At 40.5% G+C, this 18,657-nt stretch overlaps 1 protein-coding gene across 1 annotated transcript in view; it reads left to right on the forward strand.

Annotated features, from left to right (window-relative positions):
* Nucleotides 1-14,183: 14,183 nt before the first annotated feature.
* The window catches only part of LOC135542351 (CMP-N-acetylneuraminate-beta-galactosamide-alpha-2,3-sialyltransferase 2-like), a 36,215-nt gene continuing 31,741 nt past the window's right edge, over nt 14,184-18,657 (forward strand). The window contains exon 1 of the mRNA XM_064969259.1: nt 14,184-14,263. The gene's annotated coding sequence lies outside the window, so the exon portion shown is untranslated. The remainder of the gene's footprint in view (nt 14,264-18,657) is intronic.

Consider the following 18,657-nt stretch of genomic DNA (forward strand, 5'->3'; position numbering starts at 1 on the left):
AAACTCTCTCCAGAAGTTCCGTGAGGATCTCTGAATGATCCAATATTGACCTAAATGACTAATGATGATAAATACAATCCAACTGTGTGTAATCAAGTCTCCGTATAAATGCACCTGCACTGTGATAGTCTCAGAGGTCCGTTAAAAGCGCAGAGAGCATCATGAAGAACAAGGAACACCCCAGGCAGGTCCGAGATACTGTTGTGAAGAAGTTTAAAGCCAGATTTGGATACAAAAAGATTTCCCAAGCTTTAAACATCCCAAGGAGCACTGTGCAAGCGATAATATTGAAATGGAAGGAGTATCAGACCACTGCAAATCTACCAAGACCTGGCCATCCCTCTAAACTTTCAGCTCATACAAGGAGAAGACTGATCAGAGATGCAGCCAAGAGGCCCATGATCACTCTGGATGAACTGCAGAGATCTACAGCTGAGGTGGGAGACTCTGTCCATAGGACAACAATCAGTCGTATATTGCACAAATCTGGCCTTTATGGAAGAGTGGCAAGAAGAAAGCCATTTCTTAAAGATATCCATAAAAAGTGTTGTTTAAAGTTTGCCACAAGCCACCTGGGAGACATGTGGAAGAAGGTGCTCTGGTCAGATGAAACCAAAATTGAACTTTTTGGCAACAATGCAAAATGTTATGTTTGGCGTAAAAGCAACACAGCTCATCACCCTGACCACACCATCCCCACTGTCAAACATGGTGGTGGCAGCATCATGGTTTGGGCCTGCTTTCTTTCAGCAGGGACAGGGAAGATGGTTAAAATTGATGGGAAGATGGATGGAGCCAAATACAGGACCATTCTGGAAGAAAACCTGATGTTGTCTGCAAAAGACCTGAGACTGGGACGGAGATTTGTCTTCCAACAAGACAATGATCCAAAACATAAAGCAACATCTACAATGGAATGGTTCAAAAATAAACATATCCAGGTGTTAGAATGGCCAAGTCAAAGTCCAGACCTGAATCCAATCGAGAATATGTGGAAAGAACTGAAAACTGCTGTTCACAAATGCTCTCCATCCAACCTCACTGAGCTCGAGTTGTTTTGCAAGGAGGAATGAGAAAAAATTTCAGTCTCTCGTTGTGCAAAACTGATAGAGACATACCCCAAGCGACTTACAGCTGTAATCGCAGCAAAAGGTTACGCTACAAAGTATTAACTTAAGGGGGCTGAATAATTTTGCACACCCAATTTTTCAGTTTTTGATTTGTTAAAAAAGTTTGAAATATCCAATAAATGTCGTTCCACTTTATGATTGTGTCCCACTTGTTGTTGATTCTTAAAAAAAAAATAGTTTTATATCTTTATGTTTGAAGCCTGAAATGTGGCAAAGGGTCGCAAAGTTCAAGGGGGCCGAATACTTTCGCAAGGCACTGTATGTTCGAAATGACAAATAGAGGCATTTCTTCTCCTTTCTTTGCCTGGCAAAAATTTGCACTTTGGCCTAATGCCATTTCTAGCCTACTATGTTTTATATGACTGGAGACATTAGCCTAATCTTTTTAAAATGTCAACAAATACAGGGTAGCTTGGCACTGCCACTGACGGATTTGTGGGTTTCTTGTATAAATTAAATAATTTCTCTCAGGTTGTTTTTCTTTCAATAAATCAGTGCAGCAATGTATCAATTTAGCCAATGTGACCACATCACACCAGAGCTACACGTCACTCTCGCCATTCAAACTTCCCCACCAGTTCATTGCCAATCCATGCTTCTCTCTGCAAATAGGCCTTTCAAAATTGCTCGAAATAAGTTTAAAATTATATTGCAGTTCATTGTCTATATATAGCCTAGACCACTTATTTAAGAGCTAGAGAAAGGGGGAAGAGATGAGCGAGTTCTCAGTGGAGATGCGTGAATTGCAAGAATTGAGCAACAGCTGATAGGCTATGGACAGGTTGCGTGCATGTGTTTCTATTTTCTATTGTTTATCAATTTCATCTTCATATAGCCGAGGCCTATATCATAACTGTCTTTATATCTTGCCCTTAAAACTTTCTTCGTCGATTTATATGATAGGCTACAATGATTTAGCATGATCCTATAATGTAAACTAGTTTTTGATACCCTACAGAAAGGATTTGAAGCTAAGGCAAGGTTTTTAAATTTTATTTGGGGAAAGAAGAAATGCGATTGGTTTCGTGTCCTAGTGAGATTTGATTGATGGGTCATTTTAGGTGTATGGGTGGGTGAATGTGTATGAGTTTGCTAATTCTTTATATGTCCGTTCGGAAAGTTTCCTAAGGGCCTAGCCTGTCTGGATATCTTTAATCAGATGGGAATAAAAATGTGGTCAGCATGTGCGATCGAGCAATGACAACAGGTTACAGAGTTGCATTTCCTCTCTTATTAAATGGAGTGCAAAGAATTAAACGTAGGAAAAGGATGAGCATCCTAATATTTTCAGCAATATATTATAATTTCCAGTAGGCCTAGTACAGTTGAAGTCAGAAGATTATTTACACTTAGGTTGGAGTCATTAAAACTCATTTTTCAACCACTCCACACATTTCTTGTTAATAACAAACTGTAGTTTTGGCAAGTCTGTTAGGACATCTACTTTGTGCCTGACACAAGTCATTTTTTCCAACAATTGTTTACAGACAGATTATTTCACTTACAATTCACTGTATCACAATTCCAGTGGGTCAGAGGTTTACATACACGAAGTTGACTGTGCCTTTAAACAGCTTGGAAAATTCCAGAAAATGATGTCATGGCTTTAAAAGTTTCTGATGGGCTATTTGGATGTATTTCAAGGCCTACCTTCAAATTCAGTGCCTCTTCGCTTGACATCATGGGAAAATAAAAATAAATCAGCTAAGACCTCAGAAAACAAATTGTAGACCTCCACAAGCCTGGTTCATCCTTGGGAGCAATTTCCAAACGCCTGAAGGTACCACGTTCATCTGTACAAACAATAGCACGCAAGTATAAACACCAAGGGACCACGCAGCCGTCGTACCGCTCAGGAAGGAGACGCGTTCTGTCTCCTAGAGATGAATGTACTTTGATGCAAAAAGTGCAAATCAATCCCAGAACAACAGCAAAGGACCTTGTGAAGATGATGCTGGAGGAAACAGGTACAAAGTATCTACAGTGAGGGGGAAAAGTATTTGATACCCTGTTGATTTTGTACGTTTGCCCACTGACAAAGAAATTATCAGTCTACAATTGTAATGGTAGGTTTATTTGAACAGTGAGAGACAGAATTTTATAAATTGATTTGCATTTTAATGAGGGAAATAAGTATTTGACCCCTTAGCAAAACATGACTTAGTACTTGGTGGCAAAACCCTTGTTGGCAATCACAGAGGTCAGATGTTTCTTGTAGTTGGCCACCAGGATTGCACACATCTCAGGAGGGATTTTGTCCCACTCCTCTTTGCAGATTTTCTCCAAGTCATTAAGGTTTCGAGGCTGACGTTTAGCAACTCAAACCTTCAGCTCCCTCCACAGATTTTCTATGGGATTAAGGTCTGGAGACTGGCTAGGCCTCTCCGGGACCTAATGTGCTTCTTCTTGAGCCACTCCTTTTTTGCCTTGGCCGTGTATTTTGGGTCATTGTCATGCTGGAATACCCATCCACGACCCATTTTCAATGCCCTGGCTGAGGGAAGGAGGTTCTCACCCAAGATTTGACGGTGAAGTTGTTCTGTCCCCTTAGCAGAAAAACACCCCCAAAGCATAATGTTTCCACCTCCATGTTTGACGGTGGGGATGGTATTCTTGAGGTCATAGGCAGCATTCCTCCTACTCCAAACACGGCGAGTTGAGTTGATGCCAAAGAGCTCCATTTTGGTCTCATCTGATCACAAGACTTTCACCCAGTTGTCCTCTGAATCATTCAGATGTTCATTGGCAAACTTCAGACGGGCATGTATATGTGCTTTCTTGAGCAGGGGGACCTGCAGGATTTCAGTCCTTCATGAAGTAGTGTGTTATTGTGTTATTGGTGACTATGGTCCCAGCTGCCTCATTGACAAGATCCTCCCATGTAGTTCTGGGCTGATTCCTCACCGTTCTTATGATCATTGCAACTCCACGAGGTGAGATCTTGCATGGAGCCCCAGGCCGATGGAGATTTACAGTTATTTTGTGTTTCTTGCAAATCTTCCACTGTGACACTATCTTCCCAGACACTTTCCTGCCGCACCCACAGTGATGTCCAATTTATTTGACTACCTTGCTACTTGAGCCGTAGAGTTTATCACAGTTGCAATGAACATCACAAAATCAATTTTCTTTACATACAGCGTATCTGGTTCTCTTGGTTGACAAATATTCACTATGTGCTGTGCCCCACACTACCATCTCTTCAACACTTGTGTCACTTGCTCTCTCAATTATTTTGATTACCTCCCCATAGGAGATTTGATGGACTGCCACATCAACCTTCTTCACCCTTACAGGGCACCCCACAAACTCTGGGTCATAATTCCCACCACAACTGCAGCACGGCTGTTCTTCAATCCAATCTTCCGTCAAGCGGGTCAAATGAAAGGCACTTACCATACCTGGGATTCTCGTTGCGAGTTTATCCTCCTTAACTTCCATCGACACCCTGGAGATGACTCCCTTAACCCCTCGCCTCTCCACTGAAATCTAATTAGCATTAGAAAAATCCACATCAAAATCTGTCTGTTTAAGCTAGAGATATCTGTTTTTGCATGGTATCGTGACTTTATATCGTTAATGTGACGACTGCTTTTTATCGAATAATTAACTATGTTTATAATTATGTGATTAGATTAATCAGGTAATCATTAACTCAGTAACCTGGGGCACCATGGGAAAAGTTTGTTTAATGAGTTTGCGTTTCCCAAATGAACTCAAAGAACATCAGAATATTGGTTTTACAGCAGTCGCAAATTAATTAATTTCCTCTACAGTCTCATCCTGAACATAGAATAATTTGTAAATCTGCACAAACCCGGGTCTCACTAAATCATTACGTACTTACCACACCAATTAAGTTGATTATTTATTTACTAACAAACTAAATGATAATATAAGATAAACATGAACAAACACACAGTCTATTGATTAGAACGTAGTACAATGAAACAGGTCCCTAGCAGACCAACACAATATGACACGTGTTACACAAGATGGGGATTTTAGAAAGAGAGAGAGAGAGAGAGAGAGAGAGTGCAAGAGAGAAAAGCACACTTGGATACATTTGTAAAGTATGCTTAGTTTAGCCCTAACACCTTGCCCCAAATTGCCGCTCTTTATGTGTCAATTATAATGATGTAATTACTTGTTGCAGATCTCCATTAGGTATCTCTACGTGGACCGAGTTCTGCTTCTGTCTTCTTCCTCTATTCCTCAGACACAATTAATCAGGACAAGCCCACCCGTGGTCTCTCTAATGGATTTCACTTTTCAGAGCAAATTATTCACCCTCTTCCAGACCCCAAACGGATCTCCCATATAAACATACTTATTTAAAAAATTGCATCCCAAGAAGAAACAAATCCTTGTCCGACATACACTTATCAATTTCAATACTTTTTTATTTTTCATTCCATTCTTAGATGCTATTGATGTCCATTCATCTTCTCCAAAGCCACTTTTTGTTTCAGATTTAACATCCACTTCCATTTTGATTCCCACTGCCATCCGGGTGAAATTCAATGGGTACCTCTCACAATGGTCGTCCCAACTTTGATATTCAAAAATCGCATCCCAAGAAGAAACAAATCCTTGTCGAACATACACTTATCAATTTTGATACTTTTTCATTTTTAAATCCATTCTTAGACACTACTTATGTTCATTCATATTCTCCAACTCCACTTCTCGTTTCAAATTCGACAACCATTTCCATTATGATTCCCTCTGCCATCTAGGTGAAATTCAATGGGTACATCCCACAACGTCCCACAACATTTACGTTTAAACTTTTTTTTTCTCCCTGTACAATTTTTATTGTTTTATTTTATATAAAGTGACTCATAAGAACTTACTTGATGTTGTATCTGTTGTATTAATTTTATATCAGCCATTCATTTGATTTTGGTTGCCACCTACTGGAGCAAAAATATTTAAGGCATAGGCCTATGCAGTGTGGTACACCAATCAATGGTAATGACAGGGTGCCAGTCCTATATTCTGGATACTGTGTGATATATTTCCCTCAATCTATAATTAGGTGCTATATTTGTCCTATTCTACACATGTATACATGTGTATTAATACAAGTGTAAATACGTTTTTTTGCATATGCCAAATCTCCCTGAGACACCCTCAAAGAGGGAGGGGTCACGGTCAAGATCTGCCATTATCAACAGCGACCCTGGAGTAAGGGCACATCAACAGATTGTTCACCTTGTCGGCTTTAGGATTCAAACCAGTGATCTTTCGGTTACTGGACCAACACTCTAACCGCTAGGCTACTTGCCCTTCAAGCTGCAGGCTGCTTTATCAGTGTAGCCTTCCCACTCTGAGTTCCATATAAGCTGTCCCCTTACATTTTTTTCAATTTATCCACGTATGGTTTATTTATGAACAATTACTCATGTCTGCATGTTCTCTGTCGGTTCTGATTTCCCACACTCGATCCACCCCAATGAAAAATAAGACAAATTGAGTTCAAATATAATTGACAGACTCAGCCTCTCCACCCATGTGTCTGGTCATCATGACTCAGTTTGTGGTTTATGTGGCAATTTTCCTAACTTTGCTTCCTTCCCATCCACCCAGCTCACTAGCGCTCTCATGAAATCCCCAGGATTCTATCCCTCCCTATTTGTCAGTATCTCAACACTCACTCTCTGCATGTCTCAATATCCTCAATATTTAAGCCACAGTAATAGTGGCTTGCGAAAGTATTTACCTCCTTGGCATTTTTCCGATTTTGTTACCTTACAACCTGGAATTAAAATATATTTTAACACAGATTTTTTTCTTTAAGCAATGGCTTTTTCTGGCCACTCTTCTGTAAAACCCAGTTCTGTGGAGTGTATGGCTTAAGGTGGTCCTATGGACAGATACTCCAATCTCCGCTGTGGAGCTTTGCAGCTCCTTCAGGGTTATCTTTGGTCTCTTTGTTGCCTCTCTGATTAATGCGCTCCTTGCCTGGTCCGTGAGTTTTGGTGGGTGGCCCTCTCTTGACAGGTTTGTTGGGGTGCCATATTCTTAAATGTTTTCAATAATGGATTTAATGGTGCTCCGTGGGATGTTCAAAGTTTGGGATATTTTTTAATAACCTGTCACTGATCTGTACTTCGCCACAACTTCATCCCTGACCTGTTTGGAGAGCTCCTTGGTCTTCATGGTGCCGCTTGCTTGGTGGTGCCCCTTGCTTAGTGGTGTTGCAGACTCTGGGGCCTTTCATAACAGGTGTGTATATATACTCAGATCATGTGACACTTAAAAGAAGTCCACCTGTGTGCAATCTAACTAATTATGTGACTTCTGAAGGTAAGTGGTTGCACCAGATCTTATGTTGGGGCTTCATAGCAAAGGAGGTGAATACATATGCACACACCACTTTTCCGTTTTTACATTCTTTCGAAACAAGTAATTTTTTTCATTTCATGTCACCAATGTGGACTATTTTGTGTGTGTCCATTACATGAAATCCAAATAGAAGTATATTTAAATTACAGATTGTAATGCAACAAAATAGGAAAAACGCCAAGGGGAATGAATAATTTTCCAATGCACTGTAGTAACATTAACTATTACTTTGGTTTAAAGCAATGTTTCCCAAACTCAGCCCCTGACTCAAACTCGCACTGCTTTGCTTTATCTTGGCCAGGTCACAGTTGAAACTGAGAACTTGTTCTCAACTGGCCTACCTGGTTAAATAAAGGTAAAATAAAATAAAAAAATCAGTTTTTATGTAACCCTTAATTAACAGCTTAGTGCAAGAGTTGCTTGAATCAGCCTTATCTGAATATCATTGCGAAACATTTCAGCAGCACTAAAAAATCACATCAAATCATGTTTTATTGGTCACATACACATTGTTAGCAGATGTTAATGCGAGTATAGCGAAATGCTTGTGCTTCTAGTTCTGACAATGCAGTAATATCTAACAAGTAATCTAACAAATTCATAACAACTTATACACACAAATGTAAGGGATGAATAAGAATATGTACATATAAATATATGGGTGAGCGATGGCCGTGCGGTATAGGCAAGATGCAGTAGATGGTATAGAACAGTATACACAGTTGAAGTTGGAAGTTTCCATACACGAGTCATTAAAACTAATTTTTCAACCACTCCACACATTTCTTGTTAACAAACTATAGTTTTGGCAAGTCGGTTAGGACTTCTACTTTGTTCATGACACAAGTCATTTTCCCAACAATTGTTAACAGACAGATTATTTCACTTATAATTCCCTGTATCACAATTCCAGTGGGTCAGAAATTTACATACACTAAGTTGACTGTGCCCAAACTCAGTGTCTCCTTGCCTGACATCATGGGAAAATCTAAAGAAATCAGCCAAGACCTCAGAAAAAAATAGTAGACCTCCACAAGTCTAGTTCGTCCTTGGGAGTAATTTCCAAATGCCTGAAGGTACCATGTTCATCTGTACAAACAATAGTACGCAAGTATAAACACCATGGGACCACTCAGTCATCATAACGCTCAGGAAGGAGACATGTTATGTCTCCTAGAGATGAACGTACTTTGGTGCGAAATGTGCAAATCAATCCCAAAACAACAGCAAAGGACCTTGTGAAGATGCTGGAGGAAACAGGTGCAAATGTGTCTATATCCACAGTACAACAAGTCCTATATCAACATAACCTGAAAGGCCTCTCAGCAAGGAAGAAGCCACTCCTCCAAAACCGCCATAAAAAAAGCTAGACGACGGTTTGCAACTGCACATGGGGACAAAGATCGTATGTTTTGGAAAAATGTCCTCTGCTCTGATGAAACAAAAATAGAACTGTTTGGCCATAATGACCATCGATATGTTTGGAGGAAAAAGCGGGAGGCTTGCAAGCTGAAGAACACCATCCCAACCGTGAAGCACGGGGGTGGCAGCATCATGTTGTGGGGGTGTTTTGCTGCAGAAGGGACAGGTGCACTTCACAAAATAGATGGCATCATGAGGCAAGACAATTATGTGGATATATTGAAGCAACATCTCAAGACATCAATCAGGAAGTTAAAGCTCCCTTTGTTGTTTCCTGAAGTCCACGATCATCTCCTTTGTTTTGTTGACGTTGAGTGAGAGGTTGTTTTCCTGACACCACACTCCGAGTGCCCTCACATCCTCCCAGTAGGCCGTCTCGTTGTTGTTGGTTATCAAGCCCACCACTGTAGTGTCGTCTGCAAACTTGATGATTGAGTTGGAGGCGTGCATGGATATACAGTCATGGGTGAACAGGGAGTACAGGAGAGGGATGAGAATGCACCCCTGTGGGGCCCCTGTGTTGAGGATCAGCGGTGTGGTGATGTTTCCTACCTTCACCACCTGCGGGCGGCCCATCAGAAAGTCCAGGTCCCAGTTGGACTTGGCGGGGTCGAGACCCAGGGTCTCGAGCTTAATGACGAGTTTGGAGGGTACTATGATGTTAAATGCTATGGTGTTAAATGCTACAGTAATCCGTGATTGACTGTAGACTCTGCCACATAAGTCTTGTGTTTGGGCTGTTGAATCAGAATAGCTGCTCTGTTTGTATTCAGTCATGTTTCCAGTCGCCTTGCCATGATTAAAAGCGGTGGTTCGCGCTTTCAATTTTGTGCGAATGCTGCCATCAATCCACAGTTTCTGGTTAGGAAAGGCTTTAATAGTCACAGTGGGTACAACATCTCTGATGCACTTGCTTATAAACTCGCTCACAGAGTCAGCGTATACATCAATGTTGTTTTCTGAGGCTATCCGGAACATATCCCAGTCCACGTGATCGAAGCAATCTTGAAGCGTGGAATCCGATTGGTCAGATCAGTGTTGGACAGACCTGAGCACTGGTGTTTCCTGTTTTAGTTTCTGTCTGTCGGCTGGGAGCAACAAAATGGAGTCATGGTCAGATTTGCCGAAGGCAGGGCGGGGGAGGGCTTTGTATGCATTGCGGAAGTTAGAGTAACAATGATCCAGAATGCTACCAGCCCATGTTGCGTATTCGATATGCTGATAGAATTGTGGAAGTTATCCGGTTAGCTTTGTTAAAATCCCCAGCTACAATAAATGCAGCCTCAGGATGTATGGTTTCCAGTTAACATAGAGTCCAGTGAAGTTCTCTCAGGGCTGACGAGGTATCTGCTTGGGGGGGGGATATACACGGCTGTGACTATAATCAAAGAGAATTCTCTTGGAAGATAATGCGGTCGGCTTTTGATTGTAAGGAATTCTAGGTCAGGTGAACAAAAAGACTTGAGTTCCTGTATGTTGTTGCGACTACACCATGAGTCGTTAATCTTAAGGCATACACCCCCGCCCTTCTTCTTACCTGAAAGATGTTTGTTTCTGTCGGAGCGATGCATGAATAAACCGAGTGGCTGTACCGACTCTGACAACATATCCCGAGTGTGCCATATTTCCGTAAAACAGAGAATGTTACAATCTCTGATGTCTCTCTGGAAAGCAACTTGTGCCCTAATTTCATCCACCTTGTTATCTAGAGATTGTACATTGGCGAGTAATATGCTTGGTGAATGGTGTGCTCGCCTTCTGAGTCTGACCAGTAGGCCGCTCCATCTTCCTCTTCTGCGGCGACTGCGTTGTTTTGGGTCGGGCACTGGGATAAGATCCCATGTCCAAGGTGGAGGTTCAAATAAAGGATCCGCTTCGGGAAAAACGTATTCCTGGTTGTAATGTTCTTAAGTTGACATCGCTTTTTTATCCAATAGTTCTTCCCGGCTGTATGTAATAACACTTGATGTTTTCTGGGCTAACAATGAAAGAAATAATACATAAAAACAAAATAAATAACTGCATAGTTTCCTCAGGACCTGAAGCGAGGCGACCATCTCTGTCGGCACCATCTTGGACATTCTCTCTTTTTATTTTTTGTGTGTTTGATTTAGGAAAGTTTATCAAATAACCTCTTTACATTTGCACTGAAGGAGATATCCCTTTGGCACATAAATTATGGAGGAGCAGAGGAGCACAGGGAGATCTGTCATGTCACTGCAGTTGTGAAATCAAACTCCCTCAGGACAAACAATCATGCATGTTTTCTTACCCTCTCCCATGTTGAGAATCTTAAGTTCTCCCAGGTCCAATTAATGATTGTGTCACCCTCTTTCACAGTTTGTAAAGTTGCAAAGATCAATTACTTTTTGATGAGGAAACAGAAATGATTCTACACCTATCAACAGAGAAATTCCCATTTGGAAAAATAGTTATATCAGTTGTAATGTCTATCTTTCGAGCTTTCTTGGCTCGGGTACCTTCACTCCCACACATTACAAAAATACCACAGAGCAGTGCTCGTTGAAGCAGAGTCCTCATTGACCCCTCCTCACTCGTTCCACCTCCTCTGGGTGGAATTTTACAGTTGTCTGGGTTACATTAGCCCTTCCAAAATGGAAGGGAACAATTACAGTCATGGTCGATCTAAAGACATGTAACCAATGGGCGACTGTGTCACGACTTTCGCCGAGGTTGGCTCTTCTGCCTGTTCGGGCGGTGCTCGGTGGTCGTCGTCACCGTCCTACTAGCCACTACCGATCCCTTTTTCGTTTGTCTGTTGGTTTTGTCTGATTGGTTTCACCTGTGTGTATTTTAGTTAATTAGTGTCCTTATATGTAGTAGGTTGTCCCGCCCTTGTTTTGTGCGGGATTGTTTTTGTCTTCGTGTCGTTTGGTGGAGTGCTTGTGTTTTATTCTCCAGTCTATTATGATCCTGTGTTGGATTATTCACCCTGTGTGTTGGGTTGACCGTCGTCTTTTGTGCATCGGAGAATAAACTGTCAAATCACTGAAACTTGCTCTCTGCGCCTGATTCCACCCACCTTGGTACATCATGACAGACTGACTGTACACTGAATAGGAAGGAAGACAAAGTTCAGAGTGAATTAAAGTTGATGATGTCAAGTCAACAATCATCACATGCTCACGTTTGCCTTATGCTTTTCTGTGAAATAATTAGAGGAAGTATACAATGATTCACATCCATGTATATTATGCTTCACATATTTGTAGCTTATGGGTTTTAAGTAGAATTTACCCTTTTTCTTGGAAGAAAATAAACATACAAGCAGTAAATCAGCATGACAATTCAGTTTTACGAACTCATTCCAATGTGTTTTGAATCATTCATCACCCTCGTTGTATATCTCTGTTGTTATTCCTTGAGGAACATACCAATGTTTCCAGTGTGCTCTATGGGATGACTGATGAGGAATTCATCCAAATCCTTATTTTAATTAATTTAACGACACAATACCAGATATAATGCATCATCCCAATTCCCTCTGGTTATGCAACTGGATGCTAAGATTTGTCGAAACATGTCGATGTTTGTTTACTGGAAACTGATATATGGTTCATTTTACAACTCCTATGTGAAAGCTCTTTGTTTGGCCGTACCAGAATTTTCACAAACCCGACACACACACACACACACACACACACACACACACACACACACACACACACACACACACACACACACACACACACACACACACACACACACACACGAGAACTCATTTACTGGATTGGCTATGGGTCTTTGCATTCTGGCCAAGAAATCTGACTGAAAGATGATTAGCCTAAGTATTGATCAAATCTGTTTTTCTTATGTTCAATGCCAAACCTAAATGTGCCAGAGTGGAGAGAGCATGTCAAGACTCCATGGATCTGGAGGGAGAGAAAGAGCAGTATTAGAGTAATGTGACGTGACTGAGACACAGACATGGCTGTACATGTTGCCATCTCTCCACACAAAAGAACAATAAATCTTACCCATAACCACTTCCATCTTATCATCTTCCACTGGCTGATGGCAAATCCTAAAACCACTCCATCTCTGCACCAAAACACCTTGACACCGTGGGCAGTTAAGTTTGAACCTCATATGTTTTATGTTGATATGTGTCTCGTATATACCAATTCGGCACCACACAGAATGTTCCCTCAAGGAATTTGAATTGAAACACTTTGGCAACAGTAAGACTTTGTTCCCCCATTCATCCTGTTTATCAGTTCCCAAGGTGTCCAGGCACATACTGGCTCTGTGTACCCCACCCCCACCTCGTCTTCACCCAGCTTATCATACAGCCTTCACAGCTGGTGTCTTTCACAAAAACACAGCCATTGCTGTAGATCATTTACCTCGTTGCACAATTCTAAACCTAATTAGAACAGACAAGCGATTCCTGATGAAAAGTAATCGCTAATAACTTCTTCATGAATAAATAATTATACATGAATAAATTCATACTTATCCCATTTTAAGAGCAACATTTTGTTTTCATCACCACTTATTAAAAATAATCAACTTTCTCTGCAGTCTCCATATTTGTTTAGTGTCAGTCTTTCTTAAATATGAGTTCAGAGGCACTGCTAATGACTATCGAAGCAATGCATTCAGTGATCAGGTTGATGACATCGACAAAATGTAAGAACCAAATGACTATGACTGGAGCCCCATTATACCTGGTTCTAAAATGATTGTGCCCACATTTTTAGACAGGTGTAGACAATCAAAAGACAAATTGTGATCTGATTGTGATCAGTTCCTCCTGCCCACCTCTGGAGGTAGTCAGGCACACATTGTCTGGATATCTTACAAGTGTCGACGGATCTGGACAGCAAAACCATGTAAATCATAACTCCGCCCTCTAAAATCATTGACAGGTGGCACCATTCATTTATGGCATCAATATGTGTCAAAATAAATATTATTTTGAAAGAATACCTGCCAAATTATTTGCGTACAGGGAGGGACCAGGAAATCTGGTCACAATGGGGACACAATGGACGAATAAGAGACACATTTTAATACCATGAGTAGACTCATGTATGAAAATGTGGGAACAATTAGATTGTGAACAGGAGCAGGACACAGGACACATTAAAACCAGGTATGAATGAAGCTTGGGACTGGGAAGTGCATTAGTCTTTTGAAAGTGAACTGAAGTGGACAAAAAATGCTCTGCTCCACCTCTTTGTATAGAAAAAAGAGCCTCTCACATACAGACATGCCCCCTCACGTCATAATCTAAAGCATTTTGTGCAGATTATACTCCCCCACAGCGCAAGGAATGGGACATACAGCCAGACTGGAGCTACAGACAGGACTCCCATTATCAGGCATCAAACAAGGTAACCATGCCTCTCTTTTTCTCTCATTCTCAAACTAAAAGAGCAGTTTTTTTTCTTTCTTTTGACATTCTATACATATATTCAAGTTGATTAGAATTAGTCATACTTTTATATTCTCTCTCTCTCTCTCTCTCTCTCTCTCTCTCTCTCTCTCTCTCACTCAGACAAACTGACTAAAAAGCATGTCTGTGAATTTTGAACATGAGTAATTTCCTGTGTGTTGCTTTCTTCTTGGGAATAGCAGCCAAACCACCCAAAGTTTCATGATAGAAGTACACAGAGGTTTTGGTCCAGCTGCTATTTCTTGCCAAGGTTGCAAAGGCAAAATCTCTATTAGATGGTGCGTTCTCAACCGTTTCAATTCTATTATGGTGAAGCTGGCATTTTGATTGTAATATGATTAATATTATTAGGACTTATTTGGATTGTGTGGCTAAGTTACCAAACACAGAAAATGGACAATGGTTATCATCATATTCGTTCACAATATCATTGTCAATCAAAACAGGTGCCAAGTGTGAACGGTGTTATCAAGTGTGAACAGTGTTATCCCTAGGTAGTAATTTATCTACAGTTGAAGTCGGAAGTTTACATACACTTAGGTTGGAGTTATTAAAACTCGTTTTTCAACCACTCCACAAATGTCTTGTTTACAAACTATTGTTTTGGCAAGTCGGTTAGAACATCTACTTTGTCCATGACACAAGTCATTTTTCCAACAATTGTTTCCAGACAGATTATTTCACTTACAGTTCACTGTATCACAATTCCAGTGGGTCAGAAGTTTACATACACGAAGTTGACTGTGCCTTTAAACAGCGTGGAAAACTCCAGAAAATTATGTCATGGCTTTAGAAGCTTCTGATGGGCTAATTGACATAATTTGAGTCAATTGGAGGTGTACCTGTGGATGTATTTCAAGGCCTACCTTCAAACTCGGTTCCTCTTTGCTTGACATCATGGGAAAATAAAAATAAATCAGCCAAGACCTGGTAGACCTTCACAAGTCTGTTTCATCCTTGGGAGTAATTTCCAAACGCCTGAAGGTACCACGTTAATCTGTACAAACAATAGTATGCAATTATAAACACCATGGGACCACGCAGCCGTCATACCACTCAGGAAGGAGACGTGTTCTGTCTTCTAGAGATGAACGTACTTTGGTGCGAAAAGTGCAAATCAATCCCAGAGCAACAGCAAAGGACCTTGTGAAGATGCTGGACGAAACCGGTACAAAATTCTCTATATCCACAGTAAAATGAGTCCTATATTGACATAACCTGAAAGGCCTCTCAGCAAGGAAGAAGCCACTGCTCCAAAACTGCCATAAAAAAGCCAGACTATGGTTTGCAACTGCACATGGGGACAAAGATCGCACTTTTTGGAGAAATGTCCTCTGGTATGATGAAACAAAAATAGAACTGTTTGGCCATAATGACCATCTTATGTTTGGAGGAAAAAGGGGGAGGCTTGCAAGCCGAAGAACACCACCCCAACCGTGAAGCACGGGGGTGGCAGCATCATGTTGTGGGGGTGCATTGCTGCAGGAGGGACTGGTGCACTTCACAAAATAGGGAAGAAAAGTATGTGGATATATTGAAACTACATCTCAAGACATCAGTCAGGAAGTTAAAGCTTGGTCACAAATGGGTCTTCCAAATGGACAACGACCGCAAGCATACTTCTAAAGTTGTGACAAAATGGCTTAAGGACAACAAAGTCAAGGTATTGGAGTGGCCATCACCAAGCCCTGTCCTCAATCCTGGAGAAAATGTGTGGGCAGAACTGAAAAAGCATGTGCGAGCAAGGAGGCCTACAAACCTGACTCGGTTACACCAGCTCTTTCATGAGGAATGGGCCAGAATTCACCCAACTTATTGTGGGAAACTTGTGGAAGGCTACCCAAAACGTTTGACCCAAGTGAAATAATTTAAAGGCAATGCTCCCAAATACCTATTGAGTGTAATGAGTGTAATGTGATGAAAGAAAGAAAAGCTGAAATAAATAATTCTCTCTACTATTATTCTGATATTTCACATTCTTCAAATAAAGTGGCGATCCTAACTGACCTAAGACTGGGGATCTTTACTCGGATTAAATGTCAGGAATTGTGAAAAACTGAGTTTAAATGTATTTGGCTAAGGTGTGTGTAAACCTCTGACTTCAACTGTAATTTTAACGTTTTCAAAGAGTCCCATCCAATCCTAAAATGGTTCTTTATTTGTTTCTTTCTAATCATAAAGCTGTGAGACAGCACAGTTCATCAGATAGAACACATCCTGTTCAACAGTGTGTAACAGCTGTTTGCAAATCCAAAGTTCAACACAGAAAACAGTATATGTTGTCCCAAAAATGTAATACAAACCCCTATGTGCCCCAAACTGTATGGCATTGTACTTCATTACAGAGAAGATGTATTGGTCAGACAAGGCCTGGTGTACTTCTCTATGCAGTCAATGTATCTTTCAAATTAACGTCAAGCTAATTCATTTTGTGTAACACTTGCACTTAGAACAGTACCTCTACATTTAATGGATTGTTATCTGGGCACTACACAAACCAGACACAGGAAGGAAGCCAAGCAAGGAGATAAGCACCATTAGGTTTTGAGGTCCTTTGCCTGCTGATTTATAGATCAGTATTTCCAGTAACCCGATGGGCCCATCCTACAGTATGACTGTGTGACCTCAAAACATATGGAGAAGGCCTGCCAAGAAAGTATTGCACTTGGACTGACAACTGAATACAGCAGGAAATGACCTCACTTTCCATGGTTCTAAATTCTGAAAGCAAACTGGGATACAGTGTTCAGAAAGCATTCATATGCCTTGACTTATTCCACATGTTGTTGTGTTACAGCATGAATTCAAAATGGATTAAATGTAAAAACAATCTCACCTTCTTCACACAATACCTTATAATGACAATGAAACCATGCCAATGTATTGAAAATTAAATACAGAAATAATCATTTACATAAGTATTCACATCCTTGTGTCAATACTTTGTAGAAGCACCATTGACAGTGATTACAGCTGTGAGTCTTTCTGGGTAAGACTAAGTGCTTTCCACACCTTGATTGTGTAACATTTGCCACTTATTCCTTTCAAAATTCTTCAAGATCTGTCAAAAATGTTGTTGATCATTGCTAGACAATTTTCAGGTCTTGACCTAGATTGTCAAGTAGATTTAAGTCAACACTGTAACTCGGCCACTCAGGAACATTCACAGTGGAAAAGCAGACTGAACCAGGTTTTCCTCTAGGATTTTGCCTTTGCTTAGCTCCATTCCATTTATTTTTCTATCCTGAAAAGCTTACCAGTTCTTAACGATAACAAGCATACCCATAACATGATGCAGCCACCACTATGCTTGAAAAGCTGGAGAGTGGTACTCAGTAATGTCCTTATTGGATTTCCCCAAGCATAACAATTTGTATTCAGGATAAAAAGTTAATTCCTTTGACACATGTTTTGCAGTATTATTTATGTGCCTTGTTGCAAATGGTTTAAAAGTCACCATTTGGCCTCATGGTGAAATCCCTGAGTGGTTTCCTTCCTCTCCGGCAACTGAGTTAGGAAGGACGCATGCATCTTTGTATTGACTGGGTGTATTGATATTGATTTGTGGTTGAATCTGTGTTTGAAATTCACTGCTCGACTGAGGGACTTTACAAATAATTGTATGTGTGTGGTACAGAGATGAGACAGCCATTCAAAAAATCATGATAATCACTATTATTGCGCACAGAGGGCGTCCATACAACTTATGTGACTTGTTTAGCAAAAAATGTCTCCTGAATTATTTACTCTTGCCATAACAAAGGAGTTAAATAGTTATTGACTCAAGATATTTCAGTTTCAGTTAATTCATTTGTAAACATTTGTAAAAAAATATAATTCCACTTTGACATTATGGGGTATTGTGTGTAGGTCAGTGATTTTTTTTAAATCAACATTTAATCAATTTTAAATTCAGGCTGTAACACAACAAAATTAGGAAAAAGTCAAGGGGTGTGAATACTTTCTATGCGTATTCTGACCTTGAATTTAAGCATGCTCTTCACTCGCTATTCGTTTGGGGTGAAGATCAAACAAATTAAGGTGTGGCGGAGGTGTGTCTACAGATAAGTCATATTCTGACCTTGACTTAATTTCCTCATAATTCCAACATCTTTACTTGTGACCTCTTGAAACTCCCCATCCCGGATCCGGGATCGTGAATAAAGCCTCAGGCTCATTAGCATAACGCAACGTTAACGATTTCTGAAAATCGCAAATAAAATGAAAATAATGCGCCTACTCTCAAGCTTAGCCTTTTCTTAACAACACTGTCATCTCAGATTTTCAAAATATGCTTTTGAACCATAGCAATTGACTAATTTGTGTAAGAGT

This window comes from Oncorhynchus masou, chromosome 6, assembly GCF_036934945.1.
Source record: "Oncorhynchus masou masou isolate Uvic2021 chromosome 6, UVic_Omas_1.1, whole genome shotgun sequence".
In the NCBI taxonomy this organism is placed as follows: Eukaryota; Metazoa; Chordata; class Actinopteri; order Salmoniformes; family Salmonidae; genus Oncorhynchus; species Oncorhynchus masou.